The 21,434-nt window shown below is 35.2% G+C and overlaps 1 long non-coding RNA gene across 2 annotated transcripts in view; it reads left to right on the top strand.

Annotated features, from left to right (window-relative positions):
* LOC148949372 (uncharacterized) overlaps positions 1-21,434 on the top strand; it is a 75,398-nt gene that overhangs the window by 31,760 nt on the left and 22,204 nt on the right. Inside the window, exons 2-3 of one of the 2 annotated variants that reach the window (XR_016142080.1) lie at positions 1,466-1,549; positions 16,272-16,802. This is a non-coding gene — a long non-coding RNA (uncharacterized LOC148949372). Of the gene's footprint in view, positions 1-1,465; positions 1,550-16,271; positions 16,803-21,434 lie in introns of those variants that run through there. The other variant, XR_016142079.1, reaches the window with a different exon arrangement.

Genomic DNA, 21,434 nt, shown 5'->3' on the forward strand with positions numbered 1-21,434 from the left:
AATTTGATAAGTTTACCCCCTATAGTTAACCGCTGTAGGTCGTTAATTGTTATCGCTAGAATCCATAACAGAATTCGTTGGAATTCACGCATGAAATGACCAAGAAAGATTCCGTCAAATCCAGATAGAATGAGGAGGTTATATGCTTTGTGATGTAAACAGTCGAGAGTAGGATATAAAAACCAGTGGTCTACCGGAAAATTGTAATTGCGGAATTCGGACGCAGCCATTGCTTTACTGACAATCTCGTTGATTAGAAAGGAAGTAAAGGAAAGGAATAATGTATAAACAATTTGGGAACTCACTCTAATATTTATTATTTGTAATATAAAGTAGAATTTTGATGCTGTATAACCTCCTACCTCCGCTTATATACTCACTACTTCCTTAATGCTTTGTGTCCATGTGTCTATATTTCAACCCTTGATTGTTTTTTACCTGCAATAAAAAAAGAGTAATTTACAAAATCAAAATAAATATATTAATCTACAATTAGAGAGGAAAAGACACAATAGAAATCTTCATAGCTATAAACTTTTCCGAGAAATAATAGCCGATTTTTTGTAAAATTAACAAACTGCTGCGAGCTTACTTATTGTGAAGCTCGATGCACGGTCGTTATTCTAATAATGCTTAACATACCCACCGTTTTCACAAAACTTATCTGTAAAGCTTTTGTTTATCAATAAGTGTTTTGCATGACTTGGGCCCTTTTAATTACTTCAAAGCCCTTTTATACCAGCTTGGGTAGAGGCACAACATTTTTGTAAAGCATGTAGGGTACTTACCCGTGTTTTCATTGGGGATATTCATCCGACCACATAAGACCATTCCATGAATAATTCCATGGACTGTCTCGATTCGGAAGTTACAGCATGTCTGTATATATGAAGCATGGCGGGGGTATATGGAATGAGGGCTGAGGCTCAAGGTAGCCAAAGTTATATCGATCAAAATCTTTGCATCATCTTGATTTCAAAAAGGTATTGCAGGTCCAGTTTTTTTTTTACTAAAGGGATTGCAGGCCCAGTTTTTTTTTACTGTATGAAGCCTGTGCTTAAAAAGACACTTTTGTAGCCTGGGGTCCTTTTCACTTGGGGTTATGTCAACCTTATTGTTCTGTCTACAATTATTACTTTTATTTTGTAAAAAAAAGAAAAGAAAGAGATTGAGTAAAGAACCTTGTTGTTTATATACTAGGTAGCTTTTTAAACAGGATATATTCTACCTCATAATGTTCATCTCAATAGAAAAGACGGGTCAAGATTATATAGACTTTTTGTTTATTAGATTTTGGTCCTTTACAAACATATGCTAGCATACACTGTAGGAAAAACTACCCCTCCTTCCTAGGATTTACCCAAGGAGCCAAGGGTCTCCATCTAAGGAACGTAGGTGGTAAATGTTTTAAAGTTGTTTTTTCCTGACTTGTGCCATACTCCCGATTTTATGAATGTATTTGCAGATTGGGAATGAATGATCCCTCTGATCTCCCCTGTCCTTTGGACGCCAAAGTTGGATTAACCTGGTAATATTTGAAGGATGTAAGGTAACATTTAATCGATTTATTTTGTTGAAGATAAAAATTTACTTTTTGTCAGTGCTATATATTCCCCCATTAAAGAAATTATTTTGCCAATCTTTGGAAGGACTTGGCTGTGTGCATATTTTATGTGGTAATAGAATATTAGCACAACCGTAAAATTAAGTCAGTCGATTGGAACCATAAATATTCCAGAAAAGCATCATGAAAGGTTTTTTTTTTTGTAGGGGCAAATCTTTGTGGTGAATCTACATTGTATTCAATATTGAATATCCTATCGAATATTGCTGTATTGGAAAATCACAACGCACCGGAATCATGGTGATGGACCCATACAATCTTATTGTTAATTTCAAGTCAATTGATTTTTTATGAAAAGGACATTTAGCCCAAATAAAATACAGGAGTCACCTGGGTTTGACAAAAGACGTGCGACTTACTTGAAAAGTTGGTAGCTGTTTGACTCTTTAACCGGAAGCATTTCGATCTTGCAACGGAATACTTTACGAGGATTTAGAAGTGGGTCGTTTAACACTAAATAATGGGGTTCAGGTACTGGTCACGCACTGTAAACATTGCAAAAGAAGGGTTTACATTTTCAAAAGCGCAAAAGATTAAGTTTTGAAGTACAAAAGGACAACAGAAGAAAGCGGACGTTTTACGTCGGCAGTTTCTAGACTAACTTCTAAAGTACTTTAAACTAACATCTATATTATATATATATATATATATATATATATATATATATATATATATATATATATATATATATATATATATATATATATATATATATATATATAAGTACGAAGCAATCAAGCGACTACTGAATACTATTTTATCTGAACTTCATCCAAAAAAGAGCGAAGAACTCCGATCGAATGTGCCACTTCTTTTTTAACATTATCGTGCCTTCATATGTGGGATCAAACACTGCCATTGAAAAGGGTCACAGCTTGGAATAATTTTATAACGTGCTTCCTTAGTGTTTTCCATCCTGAGGTTGATATTTTTGTCACAATTCGGAGGAGGCGGTAATTAGAAGAATAGAATGAAATAGGGTAAAAGATTTCGGATTTTGGTAAAAAGCCATCTCGGTTGCACTTTTTACGGCCTGTCTTTTTATGGCTTTTATTTTTGCTTGGCGGTGCCACGCCTAGTTTTACAGCAACAGGGAGTATGACATTTAGAAAGAAACACAAAAGGTCTTTTCTTATGAATAAAACAATCAGTTGATAGCATTTTGTCATTAATTAATATGAAAAGCAACGAAAAAAACAACTAGAACTAGCACAATTTGCAATGCAAGTAATAAACCTGGTTTGGTATCTACAAGTTATTTGTGCATGCAGCATTTATGTTACTATTAGACTACTCTTAAAAGAACAATTAAAAGGGAATAATGAGAAATTGGAAGGACTCTTTAATAGCTTCCCGTCATGTAGATATTGAGGAGGCAATTGTTTCTCTGCGCCCAAGGCACTCACTTTCTAAGTGTCCAGTTAGGAATGCAACTTTCTTCCAATGATTTTACACATGTCCATATACGAAATAGTCAAAAATAGCAATAAAAAATGAAAAAATGTTTATCGCAGAAGGGGCTGTTCAATAGACAGTCCCATTTTGGTGATTGTAGTTTAAGATTTCGTCAAGTCAAATATTAGTGGGCAAAAGTTGTATAGAAGGTTTTACAGTTTGAATCTGGTTGAAGTCTTGGAAGCACAAGAGAACCCCCTCCTCCTTTTTTTATCTGGGATTTTTTTTAATGAGCCGAATCTTTCACTTTTTTGGCAACCTAAGCTTGCTCCAAGTCAAAGAATACTTCCACTCTCTAGCTAGGATGCTGATTTTTTCGAAAACTTTTTTCAAAGTATGGTAAATACTACTCATTAACATTGAGAAATGATGGTTCGCATCAGGCTGTATTCACCCCTGAGAAAAATCCAACTTTAACAGAGGAAATGGATTTATATGATTTCCCCCTTCCTACTAATGTGGAAAATGACATGAGTAAGGTATGAAAAACGGTTTTTGAAATAGCAGGTGCAGTTTCTTTTTATCTCAGCAATAATAAGTTTGGATAGGCTTTACAAATGCTTTATTAAACCTTGTTAAATATTCATGCATGTGAAAGAAGATTTTTTTTTTGCTGACGCTTAGCAATGATAAGTCTTCGTTTTGTATAAAAGCGTCGTCTTTACAAAAAAAAAACATAATGAGTTTTTTTCTTAGATTTCGGCCTTACAAAGGAAAAAAGAAAAGGGTAAATAAGAAGTTGTATCTATGTGTGCTGTGGGAAAAGAATTAATAATTTTATTCCTTCGACACATAAATTTTTGAAAATTATATTATTTTTCCAACCCTACTTATAGCCAAAGGAATACCTTACATATACGACTTCAGATATCTTTGCATTAATTTGATTCAATAGGGCAGTTCTTTTACTCATCTTTGTGCTAAGATCTTATATGTTTAGACTAAGAACGCTTAAGAGTGAAATCTTAGCACTAAGATCTTACATCTTGCAGCGTTCTTTTGCAAACGTCTTTCATCATTCTGCTCTGATCAGCGGTCTAAGAACAATGATCAGAGCATCAAAGTTCTCTCATCATTGTTTTGTGTAGCAGAAAGATGGCGTCCTTCACATTTTTTGCTAACATCAGTGAGCTGTAAGATCTTAGAACAAAGATGAGTTAAAGAACAGAAATCTTCACAGAAAGATATTAGATCTTAGATGTAAGATCTTAGTGCAAAAGAACGGCCCTAATATTATTGTCGACTGTTTATCAAAACATTGTATTAGATAGTCAAAGAATTGATGATAAAATCCCACAGATAGTATGACCTTGCTGCCGGGGTTAATCATGGCTGAGCGATCCAGAAACTATGGAATAAAACAGTAATATCCTATCAAATAATAATAAAATCAACAAAACGGCGCCTCCTTACCGTCATTTGTTATGTATTTGATCTCTATGGGAAATATGCCCTCTTGCGGCATTTCATTTCGCATGTGCGCCGCAAGAAATACTTCCTCTATTGACTGCCCTATTTTCCAGATTATTGATGTAAAATATGACAAAATTAGTTATTTGATCAAATGCTTAGGATGTTGATGAAAACTAGTGGATGACAAAACAGCTTAGCCTAAAATTAAAACTTAAGATCTAAAAACGAGCCAGGATCCTTAAATCCTTTTGTCATCCATTGAGTTTTTGCCAAAAAGTCTGGATGTTTGGTCAAAGCACTAGTTTGATTTCTTACTGTGACATAAACTCACATATTGAAAAGCCTTAATCGTTTTAAATGTAAAAAAGCGTACAAAACGGTAACTTCGGACTAAAATTGACTGATAACATTTATTCGTCAAGGCATAACCTTGATTCATCAGATGCTTTATCAATAGACCAATAAAGCATTGAATAAAAGAATTGGATTTTTGAGGGTAAAACGAATGATATTCATGAAGCAAATAAGTTTAACAACAATATTAACGCTAGCTATGTTATGGTTGACTTCTCTAAAAAGAACCAAACTATTCTTGGGTTTTTGGTTGAACAAAGACAGCAGCACGTGTCGACGTGATAATCTGCTTTTTTAAACTGTCATCCTTTCCAATCCATTTCTTGACTTACTTAGTAAAGGGCTCAAAAGGTTGTAAAGACCGTGGCTCTGAAATATAGGCTGAAACCCAATGGTATTTTATTGAAAGGTGTGACCGATGGGGTATCTTCTGTTCAATTTAGTGAGTAAGAGGCACTCAACCGGGCAGGTGGTGGGTTTGTAATAAAACCAGTAAAGATGAGAAAAAGGTGTATCCGAGGGGGGTCAGGCACTTTTAGTTCAATTATAGATACGGATGGCTTGTCGCAAATCATGGGTAGCTTTGCTGGGTATAGTTGACCCTGTTGTTCGCCACTTTAGCGGTTTTGTTAATCCTATTCAACAGAAAATTGAAAATAGTAGGAAAACTTGAAATTTATCCATCTGCTGATCAACGTTTATGATTAGCTTGTCTAAATATACCTTGGTCAGCATGGGGTTGTCTTTTAAATATCATTCAGTCTTAAACTCAGATTATTTTAGGTGAGAGCTGCAATATCCAACTAAAGTATTTAGTTCGGTCTGAAATTAAAGCGATACATTTTGAAGATAAAAGGTCTTTACAGATTACTGGAATGTAATGTATAGTAAAAAGGAAATAGATAGAGCAGTCAGAAGGACGGAAGAAGTGCATTGGTTGGTGGACGATCATTGACATGGGTAAAAACAAACAGAAAGGGACTAAGCCCATCCACCCTCCGTTGGACTCGTGCCTAAGCGACACCATAGTCACACTTGTTGGTACAAACAGAATCACACACGTCTTAATTATACAAAAGCACCAGTTTTGCATAATCCTACAGATATAGAGAAATATCAGTAGTAAGTTTAGATATATAGATAGATAGATATATAGATTTATTCACACGAAAGCGCTGTTGGGCCATGGTGAAACACAACAAACAAGCCAAAAATACAACATCAAAACGCAACCTGGCAAAACACTAGAACTGACTATTCAAGAAAATTTTCGCGATGCTTCAGGCCTACTCGGACGAGCCATCCAATATTCTTATATCTAAATAGCACCTACTTTTCAAACTTTCCAAAATCTAATCTCTCACCCAAACCTCCCTAAAAGAAATTTCCACCCGCAATTCCCTCAATTCCTTACATTCCCCTAAACAATGACACAAAGACTCATCCGTCTCTCCGCACATCGGGCAACTGTAAGGACCATCCCTCAACCTAGCCTTCCCTAAATATTTCCATCGTCCTCAAAGAGGCATAAAGTTCCCCCTTAGAGACATTACCCATTTTAAATCTTCCGGACTTAATCCCATTTTTAGATTAGATATTTATTTGCGCTAATTCTATATATATATAGATAGATTTATTATAAGCCAAACAAGGCCATACAACACACTATCCGAAAGTTCAAATCAAAATATAGTGAAATAAATCAACTCACCCCTTTCGACAGAAACAAAAACGACAAAAAAAAACAACAAAAAAACATGAACTTAATTACTCTCCTTTCTACAGAAATTCACAGCAATATCATGCATACACATTTTTTGTTAATTTTAAACCTAAAAAGGCTTATATGTTCCATAGGCTTTGGAGCGACAAGTTTTCTTTGATTTAAGTTTCAATTTTACAATTTACTTTAATCAGAAGAACTTTGATTTCTTTTATTAATTTTAGCTCGTTTTTAGTTTATAATAGCGTGTACATTGACAACGTCAGCTATTGTTTGCCTAACTAAGACAATTGTACAAAAAATACTAATTTGAGTTTTTCTCAAAATGTAGAACTAAATATAAGCTGTACTTGCGACAAAGTGTAAAGCATTCGGTAACAGCCTACTTTGATATTATGTATGGGTAAAAGGAAATATTTTTTGAATTTCTTTTTGATTTTGTATGCAATATATATTTGATTAAGGTAATCAGTTAGTTATTAGTCACAAATCTAAGTGTCTTACATGAAATCCTTCTGTTACCGTCCAGCACGTACAATCGTGCACAGAAATTCTTTTCAACGGAGAGTCCAATAAAATAATAAAAAAATTGAATAGAAAAGGGCCTACAAATTCAGGATTTTTCTAGGGGGGGGGACGAGCCCTTAAATTCTTCTTGTGCAAGTTTTGTTGCATTGTTTACGCTACAATTTGTGGTTCACTTAAATTTCATAAGCAAACAGTATTTCTTTACTGAGGAAAAATATATTATACCTCAATCCAAATGATAAAAATAAGGTTTGATTGCTGCCTACGTTTTACACTGTGCTAAAAAAAAAAATTTTTTTTATTCGCCAATATTCAGAAATTAGTACCATATTCTACTCTTCGGGAAAACAAGCGAAGATGGGGGATGTTGATCCCTTTTCCACTTTTATGCAAAGTGAGCACTCTACCATCTGAGCTAACATAGCAAGTCTTATTATCAAACAGTTCGTGGTAACGAACTGTAAGTAAGGAGCGACACGGCTCAATGGTAAACGAAACTTTAAAAAACGGAATTTTGATACCAATAGATACATCAAAAGAATCAGATTTTAATGTTGATTTCAAATATATAAGTTTTATCAATTTTAGTCTCACCAATCGAAATTTAAGCGCCTGAGAAAATTTGGCTGATTTTCGAAAAAAGGGAGAAAGACCCCTTAAAAGTTATATAACCTTAATGAAAATCACATCATCATATTCAGCGTATCAGAGAACACTACTGTAGAAGTTTCAAGCACCTATCTACAAAAATGTAGAATTTTGCATTTTTTGCCAGAAGAAAGATCACGGATGTGTGTTCATTTGTTTTTTTGTTGTTTTTTTTCCCAGGGGTGATCGTATCGACCCAGTGGTCCTAGAATATTGTGGGATGGCTCAATTGAACGGAAATTAAAAGTTTCTAGTGCCCTTTTTAAGTGACCAAAAAAATAGAGGGCAACTAGGCCTCCTCCCACGCACATCTTTTTCCCAAAGTCAACCGATCAAAATTTCGATATAGCCGTTTTGTTCAACATGGTCGAAAATATGATAACTATGTCTTTCAGGATGACTTAATCCCGCGAAGTCCTCGGGGGGAGGGCTGAAAGTTATGAACTTTACCCAATATTAAAATATAGTATTGGTTATTGGGAAGAATACAGACGTTTTCAGGGGGTATTTTTTCTGGTAGTGGGGTGAGGGGGTGGGTCGGGGTTTATGTGGGGGGATCTTACCATGAAGGAAGTTTTCATGGGGGAAGGGACATTGCTATGAAGGGGGCGTCGGCTTTCCCAGCATTATTTAAAAAACGATCAGAAATTAAATAAAAAAAACAAGTTTTTCAACTGAAAATAAGGAGCAACATCAAAACTTAAAACGAACAGAAAATATTTCGTATATGATTGGGTTCACCCGCTAGTCAACACCTCGCTCTTTAAGCTAAATTTTTTTTAGTACTTTTATAAGAGCTATTTATTCTAATTAACGGCCTTTGTGATTAAGGGGTCATTTTTAAAGAATTGGAACAAAATTCGAACTTTAGCTTAAAGAGCAAGGTATTGACTAGGGGGCGAACCCCTAATATACGTATAAAAATATATGAATATAGAAGTTCGTTACGTAAGTTAATTCGTAAGTTACGTATATTTATTACTAATGAAAACGTTCGTAAATAAAATTAAACAACTTTCGAGAAAGCCATTTAACCAAATAAAAGTAAAATTAATATGGAATTTTTTTTTAATTATTCATGCACGGAGAGCCAAAATCAAAACCTGAATTAATTCAAAACAGTTAAAAAATTAAATAACAAAACAAGTTTTTTTAACTTAAATTAAGGAACGACGTTAAAACTTAAACGAACAGAAATTATTTCGTATATCAAAGGGGCTGTGCCCCCCTAACACCTTGCTCTTTACGCTAAAGTTTGACTTTGTCACAACTCTATTTTTGTTAAGAAATAAAACACTTTAGAGTAAAGAGCGAGGTGTTTCGGAGGGGGCAGCACCGTTAATATACGGACTATTTTCCGTTCTTTTTAAGTTTTAACGTCGTTCCTTACTTTCAGTTAAAAAAAAACTTGTTTTTTTTTATTTAATTCTAAGATAAAGAAGATATTAAGTATTAGTTCCATTTGGCACTACCACATCTGGCGTGTCATCTATGTATCAAATCGAGCATATTTGTTTCAGCAATTCCCCTTAATTATACCTTATATAAGAGGTACTAACCAGTTTTCTAACAGTTTCCATTCGGGAAAAGACGCACAAAAGTGACGCATTTCGATAACAGATGTAGCCCCAAGTGAAGCAAGCGGTTCCAAAGTTTCCTGTTGCGTGCCAATTGTTTGTTGAAAATATATTAAAAACCATGTTTCTCAAAATCGATTCTATTTTTGCCTGTTAATGTGTACCGATATTCAGGGCTCCGATTCCAAATTCTTCCCTTTGGAAAAAATGTTGATGAGGGATATCGATCCCCCTGAGACTCGTATGCTAACCAAGCCCTCTACTATCTTAGGTAACACATATTGTTAGTATTCTAAGATAATAAGAAGAAACTAGATTTACGATGCTGAAATAACGTGAAACGTCTTAGAAATTTTTGGACGGTTGTCCGACGAAGCGTCGCGGAGGTAATGGTTTGATTTTATATCTTCTTCATCGATTGAATGCCATAACCATTCATTCTACTAGTTGTCTCTTAAAACCAAATTAAATAATTGACTTAATTTAACCGACTTAATTTAATTTAACTAACTTAATTTAACTGACACCCGGACAATATTTTTAGTTTTTAACTATAGCATGTACACAAGCTAATTCTTTTTTACTCTTGGCTCAAAACATAAAACTTACCGCAATCTATGTTGTTATTTCTAAAATGAAGTTAAAAAAATGGTTTCCAAAAAGAAGTTTTAATAGAAAAGTAAAATTTAAACTTAGGGCCTAAAACCATCGGAAATAGAGTCATATAACGTATAATAATACAAAAATAAAACAAACAGAAATTACCAAGAATAAATAAGTTAAACCTAAAACGAACAGAAATAAAATGAACAATTAATTCAAACACTAAGGTAACATATGCTGCCATGAATGAACGGATGAATCTTAAAATGAACCGAAGTTAAAGTAAATGACCAAATCAAACTTTCAACGATCAGAACTTACCAAAAACAAGATGAGGGCTACATTATGGGCTTTTCGTAGGACTAATTTTCAGGAAATCTAATTTTTCATTTATTTAGTTTTTTTTTGGCGCATAGAGGCTCCTTAACCAAAAGACTTTCAAATATAAGTTTCAAGCAATAATAATAATAATAAAAAATTCCAGTCCAGTTTTTGGGGACCCTGGTCCCCGGCCTAAATCTTATATTTGTGCCTGAGGGGTCACTTGGCCCAGGAGCTTACGGGTACAAGTTTCAATCTCTACAGAAAGGGGAAAAAAAGTTTTTTGTACTTTATCAGAGGAACAAACCTTTTTTCTTTTTTTCATGATGCACTGGGGACCTCTTGGCCCAAGAACTTAAGGATATGAGCTCTAAGCTGGTCAAAAATAGTTTCCAAAATTAATGTCCTTTTAAATCAGGTTCCCCTTGGCGAACGACTTAAGGCTGTGACATTCGAACTGTTCAAGGATAACAAACTTTCTAGCCCACTTCCAGGTTCCCTAACAACCTCCTCCATCTCACCAAATGTTTGCTCAACTTAGCAACGTCTGGAATTTTCATGCCAATAAGACGCAAAACCTCAAACATTGTCGCCTATTTTCGCTATAAACAGTTACTCTCCAATTACGGTCGATTTTTAAAAGGGCACTATAACTTTCAACTTCCAATCGAATGACCGTCCTCCGAAGTTTGTATGACTCCTCCCCCTTCCTTACGAAGTGACCGGGAAAAATAACAAATGTATAATATGGTACATTAAGGGCACATGATTCTTTATTATAGGCTCCGCGAGAGCGTTGGCTCTCGCGGAGCCTATAATAGTAAGTAAGTAAGAAGAAGTAAGTAAGTAAGTAAGTAAGTAAGTATGACAGCACTAGACCCTTAAGGTCCAAACCGGCGGTACTGATCTCCGTTTCGTGGCCCTTCAGCCAGGAAGTGCAATGGAGGGCTGGGGGCCAGTCATCCTGTGCTTCCGCACACCCTTCCTGCTTACCATCCCCAGAGTTCTCCAGGTACCCATTTAGAGCTGGGTTGACTTTGGCTAGGCTTACAGAGTCACACCACTGACCCGCGTCCCAAACGAAACAACTGGTCACGCCAGGGATCGAACCCGTGCCCCTTGGACAAAGAATTCTCAACCCAGCGCACACCCACTTAGCACATCCACAGCACGTCTGTGGTAGAAGGGAAACCTCCAAACAGTGAAGCTTTGAAGCCTGGTGCCTAGACTATAAAGCTGGAGTGGGGGTGTGTGTGAGTGAAATTTCTTGATTAACGTCTTTTTGGCTCTAGTTTCCCTCTTGCCAAATTTCAAATTAATATAAGCCACTGGCGCCATTTGGGAGGGAGAAAATTATTCCTTAGATTTTAAAAAATACCTCTTCGTATCTTCGTTAAAAATCTAAGCCTTCCCCCTATATTTAAAAAAAAAGTACCTTTTTTGTATCTCTATTAAAAATAAAAAAAAAACTGAAAAAAAACTTCTGCAACGCTCTAGCGTTGCCTGTAGTAAATAGCCATAAGCCTTCGATGTGTAATTTTTTTTTCTCCTCAGGGCCACTTCATATGGAAGGAGTAATCGCAAAAACTTTGAAGGTGAATCATTCGAATGGAAATCGAAAGTTCTAGCCTCCTTTTTAAGGAACATAAGTGATGGAAGGACAACCAGTCCCCCTTCCTTTTCCTTCTTTGCTACATGGTCCCCCGTAACCTCCTAAGAAATCCAATCAAAAGTTTTACATAGTTGAAAACAATCAATAGTTGTTTTGTTCTACATTAACTAAATTTATTAATAAAACTGTATGCAAATGAGGGAGATGATTTTGAAGGGGTTAAAGGCCTACTTTATGTCTTCATCAATAAAGATGGAAAATCGTTGCGTGATTCTGCTTTGAAACAGGTGCGACATGCCAGCCTTTCTGGAAGCGAAATTAAAAAGTTAAATTAACAATTTTACCCCTTGTTCTATGTTTTTGTTTTATTTAAACTGCAATATGAAAGGCATTATATCAAAGAAATACGTTGAAAAAAATGTTTGTGAAGGGGCAGGGGTGGGGAATTGGAGGCATGGACCCACTTCGTGCTTCCTAATGACTCCAATTTAAAATCCTTGCATAATTTGGTTGAAATAAGATGTATCATACCCAAACTTTTTATAAAATGTTGGCTGTATATTGTAGAGATTAGATAGGTGGATCTTGGAGAGACCAAGGGCCCAATTTGGTCTTTTAGAGATTGGAATTAAAAAAGAGTTATTAGACAAGTTGAATTCTTAGACAAGAATTATACAATTCTTGTATAATTTCGTTCCAAACAAAGTTCAATAGACAACTGTTCCTCTTGGTTCTAAGATAATACAAACTGAAAATTCTTTCTCCTAAAAAATGGGCAGTTGTCGGGATTTGGTAGTAGAGTTATCACTGTCCTACTTTGGCTGTTCAAACGAAGGCTTGCATCATTCTGGTTGACAGTTGAGATGCGAGAGGCAGGGAGGGGGTTGACGGAGATGCCAAGAGATCACTTTTTACCTGGGAGTTACAAACACTTACTAAAGCAAGATATTATGGACAATTCCCTAACTGGATATTACATTGTGTCCAAGATGTGGTGTGTCTTTTTCTTGGTTATTATTTAGACTCTACGGTGAGACATAGATGTGGAGGGAGGGGGGTGAAAGCTTCATTTGGGCAATTTTGTTGAAAATGCCTTTCTTCAACAAAATTCATTGAAGGGACTAATAAAAACAACAAAATTACCCCCTCCCCTATATATATATATATATATATATATATATATATATATATATATATATATATATATATATATATATATATATATATATATATATATATATATATATATATATATATATATATATATATATATATATATATATATATATATATATATAAAACATATTTTGCCCCTCTTCCTACATCTTGGGATGTAGTTGATGCTACTAGGCTCTATTGTTTTATCCGTTAGCACAAACTTGATTATCAAGGTTTTGTTGCAATGATTTTCCGTTTAGCACTGGACAGCGTTTTGAATGTGGGTAAAATTTTGTTGCTCCGTGTACTAATTAAACTTATTTCCATATTTTGTTGGCCAATTCTAAGAAGCTATCAAACAGTTCGTGGTAACGAACTGTAAGTAAGGAGCAACCCGGCTAAATAGTAACCAAAACTCTAAAATACGGAGTTTCATCAATTTTAGCGTTTCCCATCAAAAGTTACGAGCCTGAGCCTATTTGCCTTATGTTCAAAAAAGGGGAGAAGCACCCCCTAAAAGTCATAGAATCTTAATGAAAATCACACCATCAGATTCAGCATATTAGATAACCCTACTGTAGAGGTTTCAAGCTCCTATATGCAAAAATGTGGAATTTTTGTTTTTTTTTTGCCAGAAGAAAAATCACGGATGCGTGTTTATTTATTCTTTTTTTTTTTTTTTTTCCCAGGGGTGATCGTATCGACCCAGTGGTCCTAGAATATCGAGAAATCGCTCATTCGAACGGAAATCAAAAGTTCTAGTTCCCATTTTAAGTGACCAAAAAATTTGAGGGCAAATAGGTCCCCTCCCACGCTCATTTTTTCTTAAAGTCACCGGATCAAAATTTTGAGATAGCCATTTTGTTCAGCATAGTCTAAAAATTTAATAACTATGTCTTTAGGTGTAAAATGACCCCCCATAGTCCCTGGGGGAAGGGCTGGAAGTTGTGAACTTTGCCCATTGTTTACATATAGTATTTGTTATTGGGAAGTATGCAACTATTTTTGGGGGGGCTGCCTGGTGTGTATTTCTAAGGGCAGAATCTTCCTTGGGGAAGGAAATATCTGGGGAGTGAATATTTTAGGGGAAATGCTACACTGGGGTTTTGGACAGAATTACTATTTGAAATTCTTTTTAATTGTCTTACCTTCTCTTTGCCAATTTTTTTGTATGGAGATGTTCCGGGGGTATTATCCAGGGGTGTTTTATTTTCAGGGAAATAATTTCCACGGAAGGGGGTATTTCTGGAGTGATCGAGAAATCGATTAGAGATTGAAGTCTTATTCCAATGAAAAAATGCTAAGGAGAATTTTTAGGGTGAATTGTTCACAAGCAATTTTACAAAGAGGGGGGACTCTCAGTGGGGAAGGAACGTCACGAGGGAACTTGTCGGGGGGACATTCGATTAAATTTCCACGGAGGAGTTTTCCGTGAGGGCAGGAGCATATTTCATTGAGGGTAAGACAGATTTACCGGCATTATTTGAAAAACGAACATAAATTATGCCATATATGAAGAGTTGCCCCCACCTCAAAACCTTACTCTTTACGCTAAAGTTTGACTTACTAAAATTGAAACACAGGGGCCGTTTAAATAGAATAGCAAGCTTTTTTAAAAGTGCTAACAGCTTTAGCGTAAGGAACAAGGTATTGAGGAGGAGGCGAACCTTCATATTCGGAATAAATCTGCCAAAATTAATATGTAAATTGCGTTTTAATTTTTTGTGTACGGTGAGCCAATAAAACCGAGCCTGCATCAATTGAAAAACGTTCAGAAATCAAATAAAAAAAAGTTTTTTTAACTGAAAGTATGGAGCGACATTAAAACTTAAAACGAACAGAAACTATTCCGTATGTGAAAGGGACCGGCCCTCCTCAAAGCCTCGCTCTTTACGCTAAAGTTTGACTCTTTTTCACAACTCTACTTTTCAAAACAATAAAAAACTTCACGTAAAGAGCGAGGCGTTGAGGAGGGAACAGCCCTTTTCATATACGGAACAATTTATGCTTGTTTTAAGTCTTAATGTCGCTCCTTATTTTTAGTTAAAAAATAACTTTTTTTTATTTCATAGGAATAAAAGAACGGGCTTTGGTCCAGATTCAAAACAGTGTGCACCGTTTCAGCTTCGTGTCAACAAACTATCACTAAAAAGGGACTTGAAAAAGGATACCGACTTCCAACCAATAGTCAGCATGGAAATTTCTTGAGCGACATCTGTTACATCAATCTTTAGCTGTCGACTTAAAATTGATAGGGTCTCATATCTATGATGCGCATCAGGTTTACTGAATCAGACAGTTATAGTGTCTCTGGTTCCTGATCATCTCGAACTACTGGCTACCCGAAATGTAACATATGTTAGCATTCTTTCTGCGCTCAATGCAAAGCTAATTATGGGTCATATCAAAATTACCAATTTAGCAGCGAAAGATGGATATTGGGGTCTAGATCCCGACAAATCAATGCTCTCCAGTAACCCCATAATCCAAAAAGGAGATATTTTAGAATCGTCATTTCCATCAGCCATACTTAATTCGGTAATTTAGCCACTAAACAGCGGAAAGTCCTTTTTCGTTTCACTTTTGTTCTAATTTTAAAACGCAACAGAAATTTCTTTGATGGATCATGTCGCAAATTTCATCAAATTCAACATATTATATAATATGTTGTATGGAAAAAGATTATATTGGCCAAAGACGTCTAACTTACGCTATGCAAGCTATAAACGGCCCTGATAGTATTTAAATGTAACCTACGGCCTGAATAAATAATGTTCAGACTTTAATACTTTTCATTAAGACAAATGAAGATCAGCACGACCTGACTCTACAAGGAGAATGATTCTAACGGTATTTTCAGCGCACCTAAGACTTACACGTACACATAGGGACGGCAGAGGGGGGGGGGGAATTCTCTGGTTGCACTGGAATTTTCAGATTTTAATATTTTTCCTGTGATCTTCCATATTTTTGCGTCTTTCACCTGTTAATGTTTTTTTTTTTCAAACATAGACACTTCCAAAACTTTGGATTCTCCCATAAATGATTCAAGAGCCTATAATCGCTACCACCTTTTTATTTTCATGGAAATCTATATTGTATTTTCACATTTTAAATGGACGATTTCAATGACATCACGTGTGTGTATTATGTTCGCTTCAATTTTTATGTCTAGTTACTCGCTCATTTATCAAGTTGTCGTACTTCCAAGATCCAGCTTTCTTATTCTTTAATTTTTTTTTCTTTTTATTTTAGAAATGCCCAACACTGTACCAAAATGAAAACTATATCTGAGACACCTAGGCTCCGTGAATGCTGCAACAACAGTGACCATAGGTCAAAGTCACGGAGGAACACATGCAACTATAGGGCCGTTTTTTCACTTATCAATGTGCTAAGATCTTACATCTTTTGTCAGAAAACGCATAAAAGTGAAATCTTGAACTAAGATCTTACATCTCTTGTCGTCTTATGCAAACGTCTTTAATCATTTTGCTCTGATCAGCGGTCTGAGAACAATGATGAGTATATCATCAAAGTTCTCTCATCATTGTTGTAAGGCAGAACAGTGGCGGTCTTCACACTTTTTGCTAACATCAGTGAGCTATAAGATCTTAGAGCAAAGATGAGTTAAAAAACTATAATCTTTGCAGAAAGATGTAAGATCTTAGATGTAAGATCTTTGTGCTAAAAAACGGGCCTTATATCGCATGGGTAATAAATTTGTCTGCTCCCGTATCATGTTTGCCGATGCGTTACTCTTATTCTAATTAGTTGTAAGCTCCGTCGCGTAATTAAAGAACTTAAAGCACAACAAATGTAAATACGACAAACGGGTGTATGGCCAGTAAACGAAAACGAAGAAGAAAAAAAACGAATATTTCGCCCTTATCTAACAAGGTGTCTTCAGCGTAGAGAAAAAAAAAATTAAAACTAAAAAATATACATGAAACTAAAATAGACATACCTAAAAATATAATATAAAACTAATTTTGTTAAGTAATTGTATATTATATTTTTAGGTGGGTCTTTTTTTGTTTTATGTATATTTTTTAGTTTTTTTTTTCTCTACGCTGAAGACGCCTTATTAAATACGGGCGAAATATTTTTTTTGTTTTTTTCTTCGTTTTCATTTACTGGCCATAGACCCGTTTGTCGTATTTATATTTTTTGTGTTTTCTGTCATGAATGGCCAGTTCGGCTTTAGATCTTTTATTAAAGAACTTCTTAAATAAGATTTGTGTCTACGAAGTAATCTTCCAACTCTGTATCCACATTGTTTTGTTTTTACCTTAATTAACAATATGTACTATTTACTGCGGTTAATGAGCATCCGTGAAAGGTTCATTATGTAAACTTATAAGAAGTGGTGGTTTCTTTTAACTATTTAAAATTGTTTCAGTTATTTATAGTTTCAGAATTAAGTTTCAAAAGAAAATGTATATATATATTACTTAATTAATTTATTTTATAACCCATCAAAAATACAATGTATGACGATGGAATATAACAAAAAGATAAAAAATAAAAAAAGAAGCACACACAAAAACAGGAGCAAATACGTACAAACTAAAACTCGAATAAGCCAAACAATTCGGACAAGTAAGCCACTCCAAGGGGGGTAAATCTCTTTAAATGAAACATGAAAATAAATACAATATAAAAATGATAATAACCCAGCAAAAAAAATAAAAAAAAATAAAGGAAACTAGCATTAAAACAAAAATTCATTCCAGGGTGGTTCGACGGACAATCTGTAAGCTTGGAAAAAAAAACAACCGAACTCCAGCATCAAGAGGATCCGGCAAGCTGTATCTCTCCCGCAGTCAACCATTCCTAGTCCAAGGAGGAACCTGAATAAGGAAGATAGATATATATATATATATATATATATATATATATATATATATATATATATATATATATATATATATATATATATATATATATATATATATATATATATATATATATATATATATACATATATATATTTATATTATAAATAAATAAAACAAACATAAAAATGGAATATACACTAATTTGCAAAATCAAAACTTCAAAACCAAAAAAGTGGTAGAACGAATTTTATCTTTGGAGAACTAGGGTTAGCTGCAGTTCTTGGAAGATCGATATCTGGCTATCTGCCTTGGAAAAAAAAAAATTCATCTTGTCTAGAAAAAAGTTACATCTGGGATGTCAAGAAAATCCATGCACGATGGCAACTTTGGAAATTATTTCATAGTGTACGGTTTATTTTGGGATGCAGAAGAGTGCATGTCTTGTTGCTAACTTTTCATAGAATTAGACACCTAAAATATCTTAAAGCTGAAAATTTTAGAAAAAAATATTAAACAAATTGGAACTTCTGTATTTCGAAATCAGGATTTCTGGAATTATTTCCCAAAGACTCGGGAGAGACACGGAAATTTTGCTTAGGTTATTGAAGAGACAATATGCAGCTTCGGAGCTAGGGCATTTACTTAGCCAAAATATTGGGAATTTGCAGGATAAAAATTTCAAAATAGAAAAAGGTGTTGAAAAGCAATTCTGCCATGTCTAGAAGAAAAGTTGCCTCTAGGAAATTAAAAAATTCGACACATAATGACAACTTTGAGAATTGTTCCCAAGTGAACGAAGCCATTTCGTATATAAAAAAGTTCATGTCATCTTGTGTACTTTTCATAGCATTACTTGATTAAAACGCAAGTGGCATCTGATCAAAAATTCCAGAAAACAACCCAATAATAAGAATTCTGCATTCGAGATTGACTTTTCCCGAATTTTTTACGACAAATTTGTTGTTGATACGAATTTTGGGACTTTTGTCTTATAGCCACCACACTCAGGATCTTGTATCACGAACATGAGACAATAGACGGTTTTCATACCAGACAATATTAGCTTCAGCTCGGTGGGAAACTACATTGTAGCTATATTTAAATTACATATTTAGTTGGTATTTTGGTTAGGTTAGGCTAGGTTATATAATGCGGTCTGGGTGCTCCCCTTCCCATAATTCTTTGTAGTAGTTTTCATAATTTTGTTGATCAAGTATTATATTTTCATTATATTTTGTTTTATTTCATTATCATGAACCAAACTTCACTTCTCGACAGAACTTGAGTGTGGTGGCTATAAGACACAAGTACCGATATTGTTCTCCAATTCTCGGAGATATAATTAAACCTTCTGCAGTAGCACGGCATCAAATTGTTCTGAAAATATTTACTTGCCCAGCTAGGATATATTGTTTTGGCACTATGTACAACTCGAGGAAGAAAACTGCTTTTTTTTCTTGAAGACTACTGGAAATTTTACAAACTTCACTTGAACCTCTTTTGCCCTGTTTCACGATGTCCATACCCAGGACAATCATAGATATCATCAGGGGCAAATCTACAGCATTTTCATTGGGGGGGGGGGGGGGCAAGAGGGGTTCATATCTGGCTATTCAAGGAGCATGTCCTATATAATAATTTTTTCTCCACATTATTGGAGGAGCAACTGTCCCCCCCCCCCCTTGTCCCTCCCAAACGATGCCCCTGGATATCATCTCTAGCCCCTTTGGGTCTACAGACCGCTGATCACAGGGAAGCAAACATCGAAAGCAGTAGCATTGTTACGCAGCATACAAAAACAAAACATTTTAATCTCAGTGTATCACAAAAATTTTAAGTAATTATTTACTATACTCAGTTAAGTACTGTTTGTGAGAAACAATTTTAATAGCATTAATATGTCTGTTGAGCCACGTCAAAATAAAATGAAAAAAAAAGATTGTAGAAGATTTTCGTAGAAATGAATGGGTATAATGTAATGGTGGGACCGATCTTTGTTGGCACTCAGCGTGTCTGGTTATGGCTGTTATCTAAACTGTTGAAACAAGAAAATTTAAGACCCATTCAAATATGACAAGCGTGGGCTGGCTCCCTTATCACGTTCGATATCGTCTTTCATTTCGGCTCCTTCTGACGAGCTATTTAGATTGATAGGCCCTACACAAACGGTGGGAAAAGCTTCAATGTTTGTGTTTGTTCAGATGTTGGGCTAAGTTCAGCCGTTTAACAATTGGAAGCAGGCATGAAATCTCTTGTAAACTTGAGTGTAAACACTACCTTGAACTTATTGTTTGAGCAGGTGAACATCCTTGCGGCTTTAGATGCACCTGAACAAGACTAACCTTTCAGGAATTCATCTAAATTTACTGAATATATTCTAATTTTGGAATACAAATAAATAAATAGATAAAAGAGTAGCTCCATTTTCTAGTGACGGAGGCCTTGTGGGTTTATTTGTCATATCGGTCGTCCATATTTAGTCATATTTCAGCCCTACCGAGTCGGTACAAGCCATTTTGTCTTTTTTTTTAATGAGGCTCTGTTGCCCCTGTCTACATGCCATTTAAGTTTCAAGCCAATCAAAAAGGAAACAGGATAACAAAAAGTCTGAATTCATGTAGCTGTTGTTTTTTTCAGACAATTTTATTTTCTTTTGGTCCAGTCTACACGCCTTGTAGGTTGTACTTTGAGGTTTCCATGGTGTGAGGACTTGGGATACAAATTTCGAGCCGATCAGAGAAAAGCTTTTATGCATTTTCAAGCGAATCAGGTACCGTTCTATTAGCTAGGCAACACGCGAGACAGCCACTCGAGAAAAGCAATTATCAAATAGGCATTACCCGGTAATTCCTATGAGACGCTGAATAAACAAGGGGTTTCTCACTCCGGGAACTATATTTAAACTTTAGTTTTGGGGTTTAAAGATGGGGGGAGGGTACCCAGGTTAGGTTAGGCTACGTATTTAATATATGCTATGGTTTACCCCCCCCCCCCTCCCCTAATGTGCAAATATATAGCCGAAGCTTGTTTCTAAGCTATTATATTTTTATCATATTTTGTTTTATTTTATTAGCATTAACCAAACTTCACTTCTCGCGTGTTGCCTATCCAGTAGAGCAGTACCGCGAATCATTACGGGGAGCCATACCCAAACCTAAAGTTTGTTTGTGCATTCAGGTCTCCTAGGCCCAGGGAGCTACGAAGCTACTAGTTTCATCTCGTCCCCAGGCGCTAAATTGGATGTCCCCTTCTCTCTGTATGTTTAAGCTCGATTCCCCTGCCGTTTTTGAGATATTGATGATAAATAAATAAATTTTTATTACCTACTAACTATGAATCACAAATAAAAAAAGAAAAGAAAGAAGGAATTAAAAAGAAAAAACAAATGCACAGAGTACTATTAATCATTGCTTTTTTTAAAATTGTTTTTTTCTTATTCGTCTCCTTAAAGAGCCTCCAAGAAGGCACTAGAGACCTTCAAACTTTTATGACACTATACAAGACGATAGTACGCCCGGTGCAAAGTATAATCACCTACAGAATAAGTACTGACAAAACCTATCCTCTCCACACAAAA

This window comes from Artemia sp. Qi Xiang Cuo, chromosome 8 (genome assembly GCF_049724085.1).
Source record: "Artemia sp. Qi Xiang Cuo chromosome 8, ASM4972408v1, whole genome shotgun sequence".
Classification (NCBI taxonomy): Eukaryota; Metazoa; Arthropoda; class Branchiopoda; order Anostraca; family Artemiidae; genus Artemia; species Artemia sp. Qi Xiang Cuo.